General features: G+C 42.5%; 1 protein-coding gene and 1 long non-coding RNA gene across 3 annotated transcripts in view; one reads left to right on the forward strand and one right to left on the reverse strand.

Annotated features, from left to right (window-relative positions):
- Window positions 1-19,749, reverse strand: part of znf1035 (zinc finger protein 1035) — a 29,766-nt gene extending 10,017 nt beyond the window's left edge. The window contains exons 1-2 of one of the 2 annotated variants that reach the window (XM_034697084.1): window positions 19,210-19,749; window positions 600-654 (exon numbers count right to left, since the gene is read on the reverse strand). The gene's annotated coding sequence lies outside the window, so the exon portion shown is untranslated. Of the gene's footprint in view, window positions 1-599; window positions 655-12,050; window positions 12,134-19,209 lie in introns of those variants that run through there. The other variant, XM_034697085.1, reaches the window with a different exon arrangement.
- On the forward strand, window positions 6,822-7,336 carry LOC117822382. Its single transcript, XR_004633162.1, has 2 exons — window positions 6,822-6,914; window positions 7,210-7,336. It is a non-coding gene; the product is annotated as an uncharacterized LOC117822382 (long non-coding RNA).
- Window positions 19,750-20,686: the final 937 nt, after the last annotated feature.

The raw sequence follows: 20,686 nt of genomic DNA on the forward strand, positions 1-20,686 counted from the left end.
ATGAAGATCTGGCTCCAGCGTCTCAGTAGTGAGGAGTTTTTTCTTTCTTACTTGTACTGTATTATCATAAGGGTTTGACAGAAGCCATATGCCATTGAAACGATAGTGAATTGGTAAGTATTGCTGTCATCATGTCACCACTGGATGTTGAGCTTGATCAGGTGGCAGGGATGACTGGTAGACAGACCAGAAGAAACGAAGGGTGCAGTGAGGGTGAGACAGGAACACTTGACAAGTGACCCTGTTTACAGAATTTGAATCTAACCTCTTTTTATATTCCAAGAGGTTGAAGATTTTATCCAAGTGGGTTGTACTTCATGTCTCACCAGTGTCTTAAGCCAAATCCCAATGAACACAGTATCCTTTACTCTTCTTATGCATGGCTACCTATGACCGGAATTCCTTCATACCCATCTATTTTGCATTTAGCATTTGAGCTAAGCAAAGGCAGACCTATTCTGGCTTAACACCAGTAAGTACAGCATGAGCAGTGGAAATGATAACATTAAGCACACTATAAAACCAATTTTACTTGCAGAAAAAAACATGAGAATTAACAACCATTATAATGTTATCTAACAAGAAAAAAAGTGCTGTACCTGGAGTTCCAATGTCTGCTGGTACACAAATCTTCAAAGACATCAGTCCCGGCTCCTGTAAAATTGACAGAAATGCATTTCTTTTTAGTAAAATAAGAACCAACTATGGATTTGGTTTCAGGAAGCTAAAAAAGCATCATCAGGTATTGCTTCAGCCAAGACAGATAAATGCCTGTGTCCTTGAAATGGCACACACCAAAAGCAGTGAACTAATATGCAAAGGGCTGGACTGACAAATGGGGGAAACTCTGGGCTCACTTTCTTACCAAAGGACTTTTTATACGTAGATTTAGTATGTGCATACTCATTTTGATTACATACCATTCATTTATTTTATGTATTTAGCAAACAGAGCTGCAGTGGAGTTCTAAATCCTGCTTGAGAAGTTATTTGGTATTTTTCCATACACAGGTTATTTTGTCATGTCACTGGGCTGCTGTTGGAGTATAGTGTAGTTGCTGTGAATGTAAATTAACTTCTGTTGCCATTGCCAGTTTTCATTTTTGGGCAGCTACATGCTCTTCAAATCCACCTCTCAGGTGTTAAACATTTCATAGGTTTTGGGTTAGTTACATAATATGCAACCACAGTACAACAGTAGTTAGTTTCTGGTCAGAGCAACATACTTTATGGTTTTAGAACTTAAAGTTAGGGTTGGTAGTCTCAGAAAACTAGCATGAATTTGAATGTAGCATTTCTTCAGGACTCCGTCTAACCCCTCCCCTCCTCCCTCAGAGCTCCTCCAAAACGACGCCCCTGCATGCATGCGCGAGTGCCACTGATCGTGATCATATCGCGGCCATATGATCGTGACCGATTAAAAACCGGTCCTCACCAAAACATTATCATAGTGAAAGTTAAAAACACAAACAAACATGGCAAGTGTTAGTTCTCACAACTGTCATTCTAGCATTATCCAGTTGTACCGGTGACACGATATCAGGAGAAAAGTTATAACGCATATAATACTGTAACAGCTCTACTGTTTGTTAAACGTGTTCAGTGTAGATGTTCTTAATTCCTACAGTGTTGACGGTTAGTGAAGGCATCAGGAGACTGAGGTGTAGAGTGTGTGAGCGGGAGAGAGGAGAAATAAGAGGAGAAGTTTTTCATTCATTCAAACATTGATTGTTGCTTTGTTGATTGGCGTGATCACGGCCGACAGGGACCGGTTATTAAAACTCAACGTGTTCACGAATCGGCTCGTCATCACTACAGAGTCCGGACGGACGCTACAGTACATATACATTTCTGTAGGACTTACTGAATGTCATTAATTCTTTTGCTTGTCAGAGCCCCCGTGGTGTGAGCTTTTAAGACTCTGATCCGGACTACAGTCCTGAGCAAAGCACCTCATCCGGTCAGAGGGGACAGGCCCGAGGTCAAGCGAGAGGGGCAGTAAATAGAGGCAGGGGAAGCAGCGGCAGGAGACGGGGAGTGCATGCCGGGGAAATGTACATGCAGGAGGCGGGCAGAACAGCAGGACTTGATTTGATTGGTTTAAAATTGTGGGACCCAAAACGGTGATTGGTTGGTGTTTTCCCAGGTTTACTCCGGCTGTAGATAGCAGCTTTTTTTCACTCTTTTTAAAGAACACATTATGTATTGATTGCCATCGGGACATTAAGATCATTTTAACCAGTATGACAAAAAGTGTATCCAAGTCTGACTACGAACCCCAGCTTTAAACCTAAAAACTAATCCTGTCAAGCTGTCTCTTTCACATGGAACACCAATCATGTGATCACAATCATCAAGGAACATCTCAACACTGCTAATAAGGCAGTAAGTAACAAAAGTGATCTGAAAACATCACCACGAAAATTCCTGCTAGCAGAGAAAAACTCCAACAGCAGCTACAGAACCAAAGGAGTTTACTTTGTGACAAAGAACCAGGTTCCAATTTGGTTTTAAAGATTTTAAGCACTGACATGTCAGCACTCAGTAGTACAGTAGCTTCTCTTGTTCCTGGTACTTTTGGGGATTCTACCCTATGGACATAATACTGCAACTAATTTGAACTCTTGGAAAAATTGAAAATTTCACCAAATCTTTAAGCGTTGCTAGGTAGACCACAGCTTGTGAGGACAGCAGACTAGCATGGCTAGCCCCTCTAACAAAGTTAAGTTAGACAAAACTGCGAAGGCTGTGAGTGCACGCCTACAAGGAGATGAAGAACTATTCTTCTCCTAATGAAAACTTGGATAAATAAGAATATGATGTATTCTGCATTCCAGATCAATGATCTTCAGCTATTCCAAAATTGAGAAACTGACGGCATGTGAGTTTCTATGATCATATTTCATTCTGTGCTCACAGACTGTTTTGAATGCACTGATTGGCATGGGTTCAGAGAAGCAGCAACACACACTGGGGTGGTTTGGACCTTCTGGAGTATGAATCATTTGACCTGGGCTATATAAGCAGCAACACATCACAAACTACCCTGACCACAAACCTAAGAACCCTATGGTGTAGGAAAGAAGCTCTTTTGGGGCACTATTGGCCTAGCGTTCTAAGCACATGCCTCATATAAAGGGTCTATAGTCCTCGTCACAGCGGTTGCAGGCTCCCGGCCTCTACCATTGCTGCATGTCTTCCCCCACTCTCTGCTCCCCACATTCAGTCTCTCTCCAGCTTTCCTATCCAATGAAGGCAAAAATGCCCAAAAACATAACCTTAAAAAAAAAAAAAGCCAAGCAAGGTCTTCAAGGACTGTGACAGTGCTTGAGAGATACTGACAGACATTTTAAGCACTTTACTGTCACAGGCAACTGAGCCGTTATGCCTCAAAACTGCAATCATCATCCCTGTTCCTAATACCCCAACAGTGTCATTCCTGAACAACTATCACCTAGGGATGGGCATATCGATCTTTACGTTGGTGTTTTTGTGACACGGCGTTGCGTGAATGTTTACATTTTACAGCCATGCTCAGTCTCTGGAAATACATGTGTAGAAGTGTGAGATTCAGAAAAGGAGAAAATTGCAGCAATGGTCGCAAATGTTTTCTTCAGGAAGCAGGAACACTGAAGCTGTCTGCAAGAAGGGCCCGAGCTAACTCTACTTCCCGAGGAGGCTAAACTTCAACATCTGCAGGACGATGCTGAGGATGTTCTACGAGTATGTGTTGGCCAGTGCTATCCTGTTTGCTGTGGTGAGCTGGGGCAGCAGGCTGAGGGTAGCAGATGCCAACAGACTGAACAAACTCATCCGTTAGGCCAGTAATGTTGTCAGGGTGGAGCTTGACTCTCTGACAGTGGTGTCAGAGAGGAGGACACTGACAAAGCTCCACGCCATCATAGACAACATCCACCACCCTCTCTACAGCTTGCTGCTGAAACACAGGATCACATTCAGAGCAAGACTCATTCCCCTAAATGCACCCCAGAACGCCACAGGAAGTCATCCTACCTTAAACTATTCTGATTGTTAATCAGTCAACAACTTGTGTTCCTGTGAAATATCCCAACCATTTTGTTTCTGTGCAATATCATTATCGTTTGTAATATCCCTACCACTTGCTCTGTTTTATCAGTTTAATTTTTAGCACCTGGTAAATTGCTAATTATACATTTTCTGTGCTACTGTATTATTTATCTGCCGAAACGCTTGCAGGCAGGACAGTCAGGTTGCCTGTTTCCTGCCCTGCTAAATTCCCTGTTTACTTTATCACAGCGATTCTGAGCGTATGATGTTAATTTACAGCTGATACATGTTGCTGTTTATCATACAGCAATAATTACAGGGAAGAATCAAGCGGCAACCTCCGGTCTCAAACGATGAAGCCCATGCCCAAGTGTTATAAACTGCAATACATTGAGAATCCACTTGAGGCTGGCTGCAGAAACACCGGAAACCACATAGAAATGAATGGGAAAAAGAAGATCTTTGCAGCATTAATAAACATTACAGAAAGGTTCAAAAACGGCTTGGCTCTACGAAGCTAATCTCTCTATCGGCACACACTGTAAGGAGGGTGAATTTCTTTCCTACGCAACAGTTCAGAAGATATTAAGATTACAAGTTTCGCCCAAATAAGGACATGACTGACTTGACTCCCGGTCGGGAACACAAAGTGGTTGGCTAGGAGGCTCAAACTCCGTCCCTTTACGTCACACTCTGCCTGGTTGAGTTCAGCATTTCCAATATAGCTGCCGCCGTCGATTGGCTTCAAAACAGCGCTCAGGCACAGATGGGTGACGTCACGGATACTACGTCCATATTCTATACAGCCTATGGGAAGAATAGAGGACACATCAGAGGAGATGAAGTACACGACCGATGAAATGCTGATGGGAGAGGATCCCGGAAGTGCTGTAAATGCAGGAAATACAAGGCCCCCAAGCAGACCAATCACAGGGCTTGCGGTCTGTGTCAATGTTGATGCGTAGTTACATTTTGGAGTGCATAGGCCTCTGTGTAGGTACGGGAGCTACGCAGACCTATGCACATAGGCTACGCTGTTGATACGACGCAGCAGGACAAATCATGCTTCACACAGGCTCATACAAGGGATGGGTGACAAACCCCAAACTGGACACTGTGCTAACTTATGACAGCATAGCCAAGTACTTCAGCAGACATGTTGTCAAGCCTGCAGATTACATAACAGAGGTGGAAATCATTTCCCACAATGAGTTACAGTACAAGAAGCAGGTGAACAGCTGGTGGCCTTGGCCGACCTCAGTGTCAATGAGGAAAAATCAGGAGGTGATTGTCAGTATAGAAGGGGGGGGGGGGGGGGGGGGGACCTACCCTTAAGGCTGATTTATACTTCTGCGTTGAATCAACCGCGTACCCTACACCGGGGGTCCGCGTAGCTCCCGTACCTACGCCGAGGCATACGCACGTAGCTGATGTGCACCTTCTCCAAAATTTAACTCCACGTAGAGCTGACGTGGACCTCAAGCCCTGTGATTGGTCCGCTCGGTGGCTTTGTCTTTCCCGCATTTACAATACTTCCGACCTGAAGCAGGCGGCCGGCTATCAGAGAGACCGCACTGCCCTCATGCATTTCGGCGGAGAATTGCTGCGCGACACAGACACACAAGTATGTGGGGCTCATGTCCGCGTCAGCCCCTTCTGCGTAGGGGAGACGCAGAAGTATAAATCAGTCTTTACATTGGAGCAGGAGCTGTCAAGGTCATTACTGCAACCATGTTTTTACCTGTTTATTGTCAGGGTTTTCTACTGTCCTTTCTTTTTTAAAATAATGCTGCTATTGTTAGTCTGTTGCAGCTGAGGTCACTTGGCTAAGGGTTCTCTACTAATTCTTTCCTCACTCCATACTTTCATTCTTATCACTGATCAGCTGTTTCTGTTCTCAAGAGATCACCACAAATGGGTACTCTGCTGCTTCATCAGTGCTTCCAAGACCTGTTGTTTACGTATAACCATTTCCCGTTTGAGTCACATCTGTTGCCCAGTGAGCTTTCTATCTGTAATTCGGGATGGACAAATCGGGATATTATGACCCTGACAGGAGATCAAGCGGCAAACTCCGGTCTCAAACTATGATGCCCATGCGGAAGTGTTATAAACTGCAATATATCGAGAATCCGCTTGAGGCTGGTTGCAGAAACACCGAAAACCACATAGACATGAAAGGGAAAAAGACGATCTTTGCAGCATTAATAAACATGTTTACAGAAAGGTTCAAAAAACGTCTTGGCCCTGCGAAGCTAATCTCTCTATCGGCACACACCGTGAGGGGGGCGAATTTTTTTCTAACGTGACGGTTCAGAAGATATTAAGATTACGAGTTTTTGCCCAAAAAAGGACATGACTGACGTGACTGCCAGTCGGGAACACATAGCTGTTGGCTAGGAGGCTCACACTACGTCACACTCTGCCTGGTTGAGTTCCACAATTCCAATATGGCTGCCGCCGTTGATTGCCTTCAAAACAGCGTTTAGGAACAGATGGGTGATGTCACAGATACTACGTCCATATTTTATACAGTCTATGCAGGAGATGCCTCCATCCAAGGCAGGTGAGCTGCAATTACATATGTTAGTCTATGCCTGCACAAGTACGTCTGTCATCACAGTCCTTAGGTACGAGACCAAATCTATAAGCAAAAGGCTGCAGAGGGAGCTGACGACTGGCCCTGAAACACTGATCGTGGGCGATGGTGCCGTGAAAGAGGTCAGTAGCCTCTGTGGCAAGAGAAACACCAAAGTCCTCTGCTTCACCAACGATTCGGTCTCTGACATCTATGACAAAATTCTGGACATTGTTGCTGACCACACAACGGTGAAATCACTCATTCTTCACACTGGGGCCTTGGATGTTGTGAAGCAACAATCTGAGGTATTGAAACAAGATTTTACTGATCTGCTGCGCAAAGTCAGATCTGTTGATACTGTGGTGTTTATCAGTGGCCCTCTACCGACTGTCCGAAGAGGGGACGAAAGATTCAGCAGGCTGTTGATTTTGAACAAATGGCTCAAAGCTACATGTGCTGCTCAATCAGTGAACTTTATTGACAATTTTAATATTTTCTGGGAACGCAGACACCTTTTTAAGGCAGATGGATTTTGCCTCAACAAGTCAGGAGTAAGATTGTTCACCTCCAACCTATTTTACTCTGTGTATCACACACCAGCTTCCCTGGCCAAGGACAAGAGACAAGACAAAACAAAACAGAAGATAAGACCACATTCTGGAGGAAAACGACTGAGATCGCTGAGCCAGGAGGAGTCTTCATTGCCGCCACCTTCACCCCCCCAAGAGGAGCTTCCTCCAGTGCCGCCAACTTCAACCCCCCAACGAGAGGAGCGTCCTAGACTGCGGCAATCTTCACCCCCCCAACAAGAGGAGTGGCCTCCACTGCGGCCATATTCCACCCCCCAACAAGAGGAGTGGCCTCCACTCCCAACAGGAGGAGACTTCTATTCTTCACCACCCCAAACACCAGCCAACTCCCCGCCCTCTCCAGTCACTCTCTCTCCCTCCTCCCCCCTCCTGGATTTTACGGATGAGATGAAAAAGCTTGTCAATGTTGGAATCAAGCTTACACCCCGTCCAAATCCCATATTTTCTCCCCTAAATCTACCCCATCGCCCAGCCCCCAGCCCACCACCGCGCCCGAAACCACCATCACAGAAACTTCACAAAGCCCCTTCACCTCCTCAGAATCGTCATCATCATAACAATTCTAACTGATATGAGCCGGGTCCAGGCTTCAAAGCTGATATCATTAATGTTTTCAACCAGGAAAAGCCGGGGCCCTGTGGAATTCAGGTAGCCTCCTCAATTCCTCTGTTGGCAGGAAATAGAAAAAGGGTAAATCTGCTAAGAAACAGAAGATACTCGACTAAATCTGCCAACTTATTAAATTTAGCTCCAATTCCTTGTCAGCCACAAACAGCTGTAAAAAATAACACAACTGGTTTTAACTCACTAAACTTAGCTTTATTAAATATCAGGTCTCTAGGAGGCAAATCTTTTTTAATAAATGATTTTATTATTAAACATAATCTCAATTTTATGTTTTTAACGGAGACTTGGTTAGACCAAGATAACAGTGCAGCTGTACACATTGAATCATGCCCTCCAAACTTCTCTTTCATGAGTGAGACTAGAACGCATAAAAAAGGAGGAGGTGTTAGTATAATTTTTAATGAGTTATTCAAATGCAAGCAGGTGTTTTATGGAAATTTCACTTCTTTTGAATATGTGGCTCTTCAGTTAAATACATCCTCTCGGTCTATATTTCTTAATATTTACAGACCACCTAAATACTGTACTGATTTCTTTGATAACCTTGTTGAACTCCTGTCTCTTATCTGCACTGACTTGATTCTGTTTTAATTGTTGGTGATTTTAACATCCATGTTGACAAACCTGAGGACAGAGTGACTGAAGAACTGTGTTATGTCCTTGACAACTTTGGACTCACTCAGCATGTGACGCAGCCCACACACAACAGGGGCCACATCCTAGACTTGGTTATCTCCAAGGGTCTAAACATTTCCAAGGTTCTGGTATCTGATGTTGCTCTCTCTGATCACTGCTGTGTTTTCTTTGAAAGTGATTTATCTGTGAACACTAATGTTCAAACTGAGGTTATCTCAAAACGTTACATTACTGAAAGTACCAGTGATATATTTATTCAGGCTTTCTCTTCCATAACCCCCCTCTCTAGGTTCTCTGCAAATGAACTTGTAGAAGATTTCACTTTAAAAATTACAAACATTATTGATTCCATTGCACCAACTAAAGTAAAAGTGGTCTCCAATAAGAAAAAATCGCCTTGGAGGAATACCATGCAGGTCAAACATGAAAAAAAGAATGTCGAAAAGCTGAGCGCAGGTGGCGTAAAACAAAGCTTCAGGTTCATTATGACATTTATAAAGAAAGACTTCACATGTTTAATCTAGAACTGAAAAAGTCAAGGCAGACCTTCTTCTCAGACGTTATCTCCAAAAACAAAGATAATGCACGCGCCCTGTTTGCTACAGTCGACAGGCTAACAAACCCCCCTGTGCCAGTGGCCTCTGAACATTTATCTATCAAGGCCTGCAATGAATTTGCATTCTTCTTCACTGCCAAAATTCAGAAAATCAGACAAGCAGTCAGCACTACTGTACGAGGTACTGGGAATGTGTTATCTGTGTGTCCACCAAAAAACAACTCAATCACTATGACACAATTTAATCCAATAAATTACAAAAACCTACAAGATATAATACAACATTTGAAATCCTCATCCTGCTGCCTTGATATTCTACCATCACCATTTTTCAAAAAGGTTTCAGACTGCATGACCTCAGATCTGCTTCAAATTGTCAACATGTCTCTTCTTACAGGTGTCTTCCCCCAGGCCATGAAAACAGCAGTAATTAAACCACTCCTGAAGAAGAACAATTTAGATGCATCTGAAATGAACAACTATAGGCCGATATCAAACCTCCCTTTTTTAAGTAAAATTATTGAAAAAGCTGTTTTTCAACAACTGAACAATTATCTAATGATAAATGACTGTTTTGATGTCTTCCAATCAGGATTCCGATCACATCACAGCACAGAGACCGCTCTAGTCAAGGTCCTCAATGATATTCATTTAAACACAGACAATGGCAAAATTTCAGTTTTGGTATCACTTGATCTTAGTGCTGCTTTTGACACAGTTGACCACAAGATACTACTGGACAGACTTGAAAACTGGGTGGGACTCTCTGGTGCAGTACTAAATTGGCTTAAGTCCTATTTAAATGACCGGGACTATTTTGTGTCTATAGGTAAATACACATCTGAACGGATGAAAATCGTATGTGGAGTACCTCAGGGATCCATTCTGGGGCCTCTACTATTCAACATCTACATGCTCCCCTTAGGTCAGATAATAAGAAACAACCAAATAAAATACCATAGCTATGCAGATGACACACACATTTACATCACCATATCACCAGGGGATTATAGTCCCATACAAACACTGAGTAAATGCATTGAACAAATCAATGACTGGACGAGCCAGAACTTTCTCCAGTTAAACAAAGAAAAAACTGAAATGATTGTTTTTGGAGCCAAGGAAGAAAGGTTAAAGGTTACTGCTCAGCTCCAATCTGCAATGATGAAATGTTCAAACCAAGCCAGAAACCTTGGTGTAGTCATAGACTCAGACCTTAATTTCAGCAGCCACATTAAGACAATTACAAAGTCAGCCTATTATCACCTTAAGAATATATCGAGGGTTAAATGACTTATGTCTCAGCAGGATGCAGAAAAACTGGTCCATGCATTTATCTTTAGCAGACTAGACTACTGTAACGGGGTCTTTACAGGACTCCATAAAAAGTTCACCAGACGACTGCAGCTCATACAGAATGCTGCTGCTCGAGTCCTAACAAGGACCAAAAAAGTAGACCACATCACTCCAGTTCTTAGATCTCTACACTGGCTTCCTGTCTGTCAGAGAATAGACTTTAAAATCCTGCTGATGGGTTATAAAGCACTGAATGGTTTAGGCCCAAAATACATTGCTGATCTGCTACTACTTTATGAACCACCTCGACCTCTGAGGTCATCAGGTACTGGTCTGCTTTCAGTTCCTAGAGTCAGAACGAAACATGGTGAAGCAGCGTTTAGTCATTATGCACCACATATCTGGAACACACTCCCTGAAAGCTGTAGGTCTGCTCCAACTCTCACCTCTTTTAAATCAAAGACTAAGACTTTTTTATTTGCCACTGCCTTCCTATCTTAGATTATTTTAACTCGCTTTAAATTAAAATTTTAATGTAATTTTTAATATTTCTAATTTTCCTTTTCTTTTCTGTTTTATGTGTTATTGTATGCCTGTCTGAATGTCTCCAATGCTTTTAATGTTTTAATGTAAAGCACATTGAGTTGCCCTCGTGTATGAAATGCGCTATACAAATAAAGCTGCCTTGCCCTTGCCTTGCCTTAAGATCAGTAGACACTCTTCACAGAGCCCAGCTGCATGGAGGGACAACCAAAAGTTGTCCTTCCCTCCTCTCCTTCAGGAAACCAAATTTAAGTTAAAATGTTCCTTTTGGTTTTACTTCCAAAATAGTATAAAACTTGTATTATTGCACTGCAGAGTAGCCACTAAATTGGAAACACACCACTGGCTCAAGTGCAGCACACCAAACAGACAAGAACAGAATGAGCCACTTAAGAGGCTGTTGCATTGAAACTGTTAAAGAGAACAAAACTGAGCAGCCATAACCAACTGGCTGCAGCACAGATATCACTCACAGATACCTATTTAAAAAAAAGGCCCAATTAAGTTGCCATGACCCTTACTGAATGTGAGAAAAGTCAGTCTTTTGACAGGGCTTTGCCCCTGGCTGGATCAGTGAAACAGACAAATAGTTGGACACAAACTTACACTCTGACTGTGATAGTATGCACAGGACACAGGGAACTCAACCTCCACTTCTCCTAAGAAGCAAAACGGATGGGGACAGATGCTTAAAGCCATAGAGTTATACCGTCGATTTCATATCCACCACTGTGAACTGAATACAAGTTAGATGTACAGCCAACTCATGAAGTGTGCCTATTCACTTGGCAAAGGTCAGAGCAAGAAGCAGTCTGGTGTGAAAGAAATCTCAAATCTTCAAGTGGCTCAAAGGGAGCACCACAAAGACCAGGCAGTATCATTTCCATTGGAGCAAATATACGAGTTTGGTGGGCCATGGCTACATTTGAGCATCCCGTCCCAGGGGTCTGTTGTTCAAAAGAATCGGTCAGCGAAGGCCAATGGGTTTTCTTCCTCTTTGCTCTTATATCTCCTGTATCAGAGCTGCTTACTGTGGGCCTTTTATACACTGTCTATCAGGACGTCTCCCACTTAAGAGGGTAAAGGTTATGGTATGGGATGACTAGTCCTGTTAGACATCATAGGACCTTATTTTGATGTGAGCACCAGTTAACTCTCTGATAGTGTGTGGGCCTCTGCAGCTGCCAACTCACCAAGGCCGCATCAACAGGAACCTGCAGCAGGGGCTCCTCAGGGGTGAAGCTCTGGTAACCATGGAGACCAGGACATTCTGTACTTGCACCCCCATGTAACACAAGAGTAAGGCATTAAAGTGGAAAACACACACACGCAGAAGAAGTAGTGGGAGGGTGCTGAAACCCATTGTAACACCCATTTTCTCTGCTCTGACCATTATGACAGGTCAGAGCGGAGACTCAGGCCTTATGCACGAGGAACTGCTGGCATACTAGCCAGACAGCAAAGCCTCCCATTGTTCTGGGAGAGCTGTTAGCATAAGCAGGCTAGCCTTCTCAAGAGGCTTCAAATTAAGCTCAGTTTACAATAAAAAACACTCCATAAAGTCTGCCTTGGTGTTGTAAGGGACTTCACCCATTGACAATCACTTGCTGTTGGACTCATGTGAGACAGGGCCCCTGAGAAGAAAGGTTGTGTATCCACACACAAGACTCTGCTGTCTTGGGGTCCAGTGCTGCAGGAGATGTCCTTTACCAAGACAATCTCACTGTGCAGACAAAAAGGAGCACCATTTCCACAACGCACCTCCATCTCCTTTCTTTGTAAAAAGATGAAACCAAAATACTGCCAAACGGGCGCTGACCTATCGTGCCTGTGTGGTCAATCTAAGCCAAGACGTGCACAGAAACAATCTAGTTGGTAGAGCCACAAAACTGATGTCAATGCTATTCCACAAAACAAAGCACTCACTTAAATTACCCATAAAAGGACAAGGATACCTCAGTCTACGGCATAACAGATTCTAGTGTTTGTTCAAGGGAAACAATGATTATGGGAAGTTTGATGACTCATCCGGTCATTGCTGTAACCTTTTCTCTTGTCATTACTCATACTGCTCTTCTAATACAGAAATAATGTTGCTGGAGCCTGAATTGAACAACAAATGTGTCAAATAATTATGTCACATCTCCTCTTCTAACATCAACAGTAACAACCAAGCTTCTGAAGTGACAAAAGAAGCTGACGCGTGTGTTTGAGTTTCCACTTGAGGCTGGCTCCAGAACACAGACTGTATAAAATATGGACATAGTATCCATGACGTCACCCATCTGTTTCTGAAGCGCTGTTTTGAGGCCAATCGGCGACAGCAGACATATTGCTTCTGTCAAGCCATTGTGATGTAAAGAGGCGGGCTTTGAGGCCGCTCGCATCACACAGCAGTTTAGAAGATATTAAGATTACGAGTTTTGCATATGAGAGGCATAGCTGACCGTAGCTGTTAGTGAAGAGGAATAAAGCCTGCCTCTTTACCTCACACTAGCTCAACAGAACTTAGGTTGAGTTCAGCATTTCCAATATGGCAGCTGCCGACGATAAGCCTCAAACAGTGCTTCAGAAAGAGATGGGTGACTCAAGGATACTATGTTCATTTATCATACAGTCTATGACAACCACATAAACCACCCCCCTGATCGGATGGAATTTCTTTCTGAACTGAATCGGACCAATCTGTTTCAAAGAGGTGTTCACATGAAGCGTTGTTATTCAGATCAGGCATTATTCCAGTTATTAATAGGCCATTTAAATATGTCTGGTGACAATTCTTGTCTGCCAGGAATAAAGCATGCCATGTCATCATGAACCTCTGCAAAGTGTCTAAAAAACATAAAAATAACATGACAGAACAGAATAAAACGGCAAATGTTTGTCAAAATCAACCAAATACATCAAGCAGAGCAGATCCAGCCTGATGTTTCTGCCTCCACATTGTGCAACATCACCTTCAAATCACCCAATGAGAGCAGTTCATTTAGCTTCAGCTCTTTTGTTAGTCCTTTCAAGTACAGAGAACAGCAACTTTCAATGCCGTTTAGTCCATCTCAGTTCTGCCCTGTGGGACAGACGGTAAGAACAAGCCCTGGGATCAAGGATTGTAAGACCTTGAACTCTTCTGACTGATGAAGGTAAGAAGGTACAAAGGAAGCAAACTTAAAAACAGACTAATTAAATCAAATTATCCACAGACTATGGACATTATAAAAAACTCTGCAAAATGTAATAAAAGAATAATACGAGGTAGGAATGAATAGGAAGGCTGAAATTACGAGTAAGGTATCTGTCCCTTCTTTTTCAATAATCTTCCAACACTGTTTAGATCCAGATGAAGTGCTGATGTAATTATATCAATGGGAAGGTTACACAGATTATGTACTAATTATGTACAAACCAGAGTTTACGGTAGGCTTTTTTTTTTTTTTTACATCAGCCAGTTTGGCCGGTGGTATTCCAGAATTCCGGCCATATAGAACAACTGTCAGACATACGCTCTGAATAGCCATATCTGCTTAATAACTTACATTTACTAGCAATAAAACACTGACACGGTAAGCTAGAAAATCAAATTTAAAATTTGAAACCGATCAATTCATAAATAACATGATCAAGCACCGGGAGACAGCGCGTCGATGCCAACCTGCTGCATTGAGAAAGAGGGGGAGGGAGAGAGACTGTATTGTAGCGCAACGGACGAGCAAGCCTAGACTTTTTTAACTTAAAGTGCAGTTTGCATAATCCAGTTTACATTCACGTGGACATGATCCAATAAGCACTAAAGTGTTTGTCATACAAGAAAAACGATTAGAGCGAACACTGGTCAGTAATCATTTTGACCTTTAAGGTGTTCTGAATCACGACGTGAAATCAAGCACTGAGTGACAAGAAAATGCTCCACCTTAAAATGTCCGGCAGTTGTGAAATAGGGCCGTATGACTGCAGCATGTTGAATTTATTTGTTTTAGTCCAACTTCTGAAGTAAAGATGAAAGGCAGCAGAGATTTCTCTGTCCATCATCCTGTGAGCCCTGCACTTTTACTCTAACCTGAGCCTCCTCTGGTCCGGGGCCAACAGGCGTGACCTGCCATGTCTGTCCGGTCTCCGGTGTCCTCCGTGCCCCTCTGCACCCAACGCCGCTCCAAATTCCGTTTTCAAGTAACGGGGGACTGTTTGGTAATGTCCTATGCACACTGCGCTGAAGGGAGTAATCCACATGCATGCAATCAGTCCCCAGAGGCTAAACTTGATTAAACTATTCATAAAGCATATGATCTTAACCTTCTGTGAACTTGTCAAAGTAGGAGCTATGGTTACACACATTTTAGCACGTCCGTCATCAGTGGAGAAGCGGTTTCCTGATGTTTTTGAGTATTCAGGTTTGACTGTTTTCTCCGTGCCGCTGTCAATCAGTACACGTGGCACATGGCGTTTGGTCAACACTCAAAAAAATCTGCTGCTTCACGGCCCGGTCATGAATGTATGTTTGTCTGTAAAAGTGTAGACTCAGAATATAAGACTAGTCTACTTTTTCACGTGCAGTTTAGAGGGAAAACCCCCGTCTTAAATTAGTTATATATTTGGTAATTTTACCACCGGACATTTTGGCCGATGACATCTCTATATGCCAGACAACTGGACGTGAAACCAGCTAACAGCCGGTAAATGCCAGCTAATGTTAACCCTGGTTCAAACTGGAGTGAATTTTAAAGCCCTAAATCCAGCAGTAGGCCGTGGTTGTCTTGTTTTCACCATGTGCAGATTCATAACTGAAATACATTAACTGGGAAAACACAATTTGTCTAACTACTCTGATTAACCAAATTCACCCGACACCGTGACTGATTAACCAAATTCATTCAAATTAGATCACTCATTGGTTCCCTATGAAATAGTGAGTACTTGATCTGAAGCTGCAGTGTGTATCAGTGAACAGCATTTAGCAGAACAGACTTGGTATAACGGAATATAAAATTCAGGAGTATGTTTAAATGAGTGTATAATCACCTGAATATAATAACTGTATTGTTTGTGTTACCTTACAGTGAGCCTTTACATAGAAGCAGGTACCCTTCCACAGGGGTTGCCAACTTGCACTGCCTTGTTTCTAAAGTGGCACCAAACAGACAAATTAGTAACATGCATTTTTGAATTGAGTGAATGGTGTGCAAAATGAACCGGTTAGAAGACGGTGGAGAAAACCGTGGTTGTTGTGTGCAAGATAATTGGTTTTGATCATGTGGCAACCTCTGGCCGCGAGAATTGAAGCCAATGCGGAAGGGTTAAAATCTGCAGTTCCTTGGAGTCTAATTGAGGCTGGCTCCGAAATGACCGGTAACCACATACACACAAATTCAAAAGAGCCGATCTTTACAGCAAAAATAAACATGTTTACAGCCTGGTACAAAAAATGAGTGTAGTCTGAATAGCTAATTTCTTGATCGGAACACACTGTACAGGGGGGAATGTTTTCATAACATGGCAGTTTAGAAGCTATTAAGATGACAAGTTTTCCATGAGAGGCATAGCTGACTTGTCTGACAATCGGGAACACTGTTAGCTAAGTGTTGTTGGACAGATTCTAGACTTTGTTACTAATGAGGTTAATATGTAGTTAACGACTAACACAACTTTTTCACAGTTAACACTACAGCGCCATGAGAAAGCTCCACCACAGAACAAATCAAACTCCACATTTTTTTGTGAAGAAATAAAGACTAAATCAGTTAAATCCACAACGACCCAATGCCATGTCATACAAAGGCACTTTAACCAACAGCCAGCTGCACTCTCAATATGTAAATGAAATATGACACCAAAAACATTACTTATGGAAATTAAAAACTCATTTCAGAAGTGAAAGCAGGATACTGTTGGTCACAGGCATGTTAATGTAAGTGCTTCTTACTGTAAACCATATTTTTACTGAGCATTGGGCCTGGCATCATTTTTGTCTTCCAAACAATTCATTCAACAGTGCAAGTTTGCTATTGCAGCATGCAGTCTGCGACCAAAACACGAGCTTCTGCCACTTGTTACAGCCTGTTTTGGGCATTCTCTACAGTATAATTATTCTGCCGCTTATCTGAAATTTCAAACCGAACTGTCTCCAAATAATTGAGCCAGTATTTTCTATTGTACCGGCCAGATTCTCTTTAGCAGCCTTACTACTGTCTTTATCTGTGTCCTTGTTCTCGCTGCACACAAGAATGGTTATTGTGAGTGGCCGGGGCAAAGCAGCTTTTTAGATTTGCTCATGGGGAGAGAGGCAGGGCAGGGTGGAGAGGGACAGACGATGACAAGAGATGGGCGAACTTCAACGGAAGAAACTTGTTATTTTAATGCAACATAAACTATATTGATATAGACTAGGGATGCACACAATTCATCGATTAATGATTGTTAAGACATTAATCGAAACACGCATTTTTGTTTTCAATTTTCACTCACTCAGTCTCATTACATTCAGCTATCAGGGAGGTGTTTTAAGCTTAAAGCAAGTTTCGATGTGAATCAGCTGTTAAAGGTTTTGCTGTCAACAACGACACGACGGTTGACAACTTTAAACAGGACATTTCCCACCTTTGGATAGAGAGCCAACAGACTGGTGGGAATTGCTAGTACGCTATGTTTGAAGACCAGCAACATCAGAGCCGTCTGAGCTTTTCTGCAGCTGGACTGATTATAACCCGGTTGCTTTCCTGGCTGACACCTGATCGAATACACATGTTTATTTTTCTCAATAAGAACGAGTAGACAGAAAACTGGACTCTGTGAGTCTGAAGTACTTTTTGTTTGTACTATGAGCCCTGACTTTATAAGACTATGTCCACGGAGAATATTTTTATGAGCCTGATCGTTGATAATCAGTGTTAAACATGTATCAGTATTCAATACCATCAGTTATATTCATTTTGTTGCTGTAGAAAATACAATTTTGGTGGAAAAAACGTATTTGGCATTGTTTTTAACATGAGTAACAATGTTTTTTTTTTTATTGATTAATCAATAATTGATCGTTAAAATTGCCATGGAAAATACATAAAATATACATCCCTAATATAGACTATAGTGTTTTATTCTATATCTTTTTTATCTCATTATATCTTAAAAGCTGCTTTTTATTTGTACCTTTTTTCTCCCCTTACTGTACCAAAAATACAACGAACCAAGCTTCAAAATAGTGTACCGAACAGAACTGAAACTTGTGTGTACCCTTACACCCCCTAGTGACTACAAATCGCATTATGGGGTCGCAGAAGCCGGACAGGCATCACCATGTCCCCGTATAAACATTAGTTTCGACTCCATTATCAACTCTGCTGCTGTTACAAACAGAGATATTAAATATCAACGAAATAGTCCAGCACTGAACTGGCTGTGATTAAGGCGGTAATGTGTGGTACTGATAATTCTATCTTGGTTATGGCGCTTTAATTCACAGGGTGTTGAATTAGGCTGGAATATTTTAATATGGTGGCCCTGAAGTGCAGATCACAACTACGAATCAGAAAAAACTACTGCAAATCAGAAAACCTACCTACTTCTTCCAGTTTGGTTTATGTCGTTGTGTTTTCTGATTTGCAGTTGTGTTTTCTGATTTGAAGTTGCGTTTTCTGATTTGCAGTTGTGATCTGCACTTCAGCGCCACCATATTTTAAAGATGAGGATATGCTTTGAAGTAATATATTATTTTGAGGAAAGGTGGAATTACAACATTGCTTGGAGCACAATGAAGACAGACACACAGCCACTCACCCACACACACAGGGGGAGCAAACTAACTATGCAAATACACCATATAAGTTAATGGCAGTATTAAAATACTTATTTTGGGGCAAGTTTGACAGATTGGTAGTTTATATTTAAAAGCAGCAGGGTAGTAACTTTTTCAATAAGTTGCTGAGGAGATAGTAAACCTTTTGAATAACATAACACTTGTGAATAATTGGCAGCAGGTGTTTTTAACACCTCTTGCCCTCCATACTAAGGTAGTTTCTGTGAGTTTTGGCACAGCCTTCCCTGTGATTTATATTCCATACAGTGTATGAGCACAGGTCTACATGCAGTGTTTCCCCTGTCCTGATTGATGCTTTGTGTTGTGCATGAAGTCCTCTTTGAAAGAGGGCAGCGAGTAAACATGTAATGGTGCTAAACAAAGACCGCATTTCATCCACAGCAGCGGCGTGGTTTGTGACTTCAACCACGTGTTAGATCATATTTTACTGACGTTAGACGTTAACACTGGTGGAACTAGCACGTTAGCTACATTACTGCCTACCACAATGTAAGCTAACACTGACAACAGAAAGCTAACGGCTTCTTCTTGGGCAGAAGATCTCTTACCAGTTCAGAGCTCCCCGTTTCTCCTCCTCCCTCCGTCGGGTATCATTTAGGGTCTCTCAGCAGCATGGTCTGTTCTTTTATCCATCACGGACTCCGTTAGCAGACAGGACGTCTAGAATCAGGGGACAAATGCAGTCCTCCTTGACTATGGCTTCCGTCTTCCCCGTGAGACCTCCTTTCTTTCTGGACTGTAAGTCGGTGGTAGTGAGTCACTCTTAAAACCTTTGTGTTTCTCCCTCACCACACAAGCTAGTAGCCTTGTTGTTGTGCTCCGGAGCCCGGTGATAGCCTTCAATCCGTCTCCATCAGATTAGTAATTCTTCGCGCATTTCCAAAAAAATGTGCATAGCATTGTACGTAGGTTATACAACCGTGCATATAATACAACCAATAACAAGGTGCAGGGACTCAGAGAGGGACCGCCCCTCCGCGCTCTATGGCTGTTCCTGTCTGAGCCTGGCGGAGCGGTTGCACGACTCCTTCCGGCCAACCACGTCGTGGTTCCTCTTTGCTGCTGCTGCTGCTGTCCTGCCCTCCTTACGTGCTCAGGCAGTCAGGCAGCACCACTTGTGCCTTCTGTTACTGGCTGATTGTTGGAGTCCTCAGAGGGGAAGGGGACTCAGGTGCAGCTTTATTACCACTATGTTGAATTTGAACACTCAGAATCACTGAAGAACTCACTGAAAACCGGCATTAGTAGATAGACTGGATGTGGTCGGTCCTTAAAGGGTTAATGAGTACACACAACCATTTTGTGGGTAAGCCTGGTTACAAAATGGCTCCCTCCCTTCTTGCAGGTCCCCCAGGCACAGAAGAACCAGTTCTCATGGAAAAAAACCCACATGGTTTCAAGAGGAGAATGATAGTTTTGCCATAATTGGTACACATACCCTTATGAACTGTCTATTATTTTGTGACCAGTTTTACAAAGCTTGTTCTAAATTATATCTCAATTACCCATCAGACTTACTTCAGGAGGTGTAGATCACTGAATAAATAATACAATTATGAAACAATGTTCCCTCCAACCCCCCTCCCAATATCCAAAGTATTGACAAAATGGACAACAGACAAAAACCATGGCATCATAGAGAAATGTGTTATGCTAAATGGAGATCGAAGGTTGCTCTTCATAATGTGCCTTCCCGACGTTGCACTTGTTGGTGCAGAGAGAAGGCAAGAAATACAGTAGTGTGGAAAGGGAAAAAGAAAAGAGTTTGGATGGGATCAATCCTGCCTGTCTCTCCTGTCCCTTACTGACAAATGCTGCTTTAAACAGGCATTGCTTTTTGGGACTGTTTTTGGCATGACATGTGAGATAGGGGACCCATCAGTTGCATTCCAATGCAGTGATAGTCTGCCAAGCAATAAAGTGCAAACCAGAGATTCTGGAGCCTGACAACAAGTCAGCCCTACAGGGGGAGCAATTTTTAAAAAATGATTTTCATGATGAAGCTTGGTGCTTCAGATAGAAATA

Source organism: Notolabrus celidotus, chromosome 12 (genome assembly GCF_009762535.1).
Source record: "Notolabrus celidotus isolate fNotCel1 chromosome 12, fNotCel1.pri, whole genome shotgun sequence".
NCBI classification, from domain to species: Eukaryota; Metazoa; Chordata; class Actinopteri; order Labriformes; family Labridae; genus Notolabrus; species Notolabrus celidotus.